Raw genomic sequence first — 1,822 nt, forward strand, 5'->3', positions numbered from 1 at the left:
TCACTAAGATAATTTTACTTGATTATAACGTTCGAAGTATGAGACACTAGACACTAATAGAGTAGACTAACTTAAGAAGAAGTTCAGAATTCAATAAGTCAGATTAAGCTTGATAGACTTAGTGTTTGATATACACAAAGTTTGCGCTCTTTGTTACATATTATGCAAAAATAATTAAGTTTAAAAAATAATTCACTTATTTTACAAAAAGTGTAATGTGATCAAGTAAACATTCTTAATTGTGCAGTAAGAAAGATCAAAAGAAAGAGGATTTTAATAAGTGGGATGCGGAAATTAAATCAAAGAGGGATAGATATAGAGAGTTCAAAGGTAAAATGTATGTACAGAATATGTGGAGAGACAGAAGAAACTTTGAGACATGTAGGAGCAGAGGAATGTACTCAAAGAAACGAAAGAGCAACTAATAGAGGAGAAGACAAAGGGAATAGAGAATACACGGTGTCCCAGAACTAGTGTTAGGCCCTCAAATGGGGAGGAGCTAAGGTGATTTTAAACAACTTTTTCCTTTGCAAAAAAGTTGTCCGAGGCGTGGTTGTTGAGTTATTAAAAAAAATCATCGACCAGTCAGAGCGCTCATATACAAGGTGGGCAGGAGCGCGATAACCGCCTCGTGCGTTGCTGCGACTGTATGCCACGCTCGTGACGAGAATGTAGGATTAAAATAAAACTTGCATGAGCAAATAAGAAATTGATTAAATATCAGAGAAAAGAGAGCAATTAGTCGTTAGTTATGTTCACTGAATAAATGCAACATATTCAATCAAATAACTAACAACTTTATAAATTACACAGTAGGTAAAGCATAAAAAATGGGAAAGAATTAGAGTTGAACTTACAATTAGTCGTTCGTCTTTAAGTGCACCTGCTCCTAGCTAGACGCCTCAGTGAGTCAATGTGCCGAAGCCTATCATTCAAACGTAAAACACAAGGCCATGTTTGTCAGTGACCTGCTCTAAACGTCACTGCTGCCCATGTGTTTTATCTTCAAGTACCAGGGTTCGGCACATTGACCCAGTAACATTCTTCTTGGAGCAGGTGAACTTAAAGACGAACGATTAAGTTCAATTCTAATTCTCTACCCATTTTTTATAATATTAGCTACTCTGTAATTCATAAAATTGTTAGTTATTTCATTGAGTATATTACATTTATTGAGCGAACGTAACTAACGGCTAATTGCTTTGTTTTCTGTAATATTTAAACAATTTTTTAGTTGCTCTTATATGTAACTTTTGTTTTAATCCTACGTTTCGTCACGAGCGTGCGTCCGCTATACGAGCGCTTTGATTGGTCCCGGTTTTTCGTTAATAACTTAACAACCACGCTTTGGACAACTTTTTTGCAAAGGAAAAAGTTGCTTCAAATCACCTCAGCTCTTCCCCATTTGCAGACCTAATACTAGTTCTGGAACACCCTGTAAGCTGGAATAAGCTCTAAATACTAAATTCTCTGAATTCTTGCAAAATGGAGGGAAAAAGTGGAGCTTTACCGCAAGGAGGGAGTAAGAGAGATGAAGGCAGATGTTAAAAAATACCCGATATTGATTGAGGAGTTAAAGAATAAGGAATACGCGACCTTAAAGAAAATAATGATCGAGAAGATATCTAAGTTAGGAACGGACAAGGGCTATTGGCGGGAGTAAAACGAAAGGACATGGAAAATGTAAATAAAGGAGAAAGAATGGCCGAGAAAAGATAGAAAAGAAATTAACATTCACGATAGTTCTGTTACTTTGGTTTCTTCGTTTTTTTCTTTATTACGTTATTATTGTTTTACTTTTATTTTATAAGAAAAGAGGAAG

Source organism: Ceratina calcarata, unplaced genomic scaffold (assembly GCF_001652005.2).
Source record: "Ceratina calcarata isolate Rehan_Ccalc_2016 unplaced genomic scaffold, ASM165200v1 scaffold358.2, whole genome shotgun sequence".
Taxonomy (NCBI): Eukaryota; Metazoa; Arthropoda; class Insecta; order Hymenoptera; family Apidae; genus Ceratina; species Ceratina calcarata.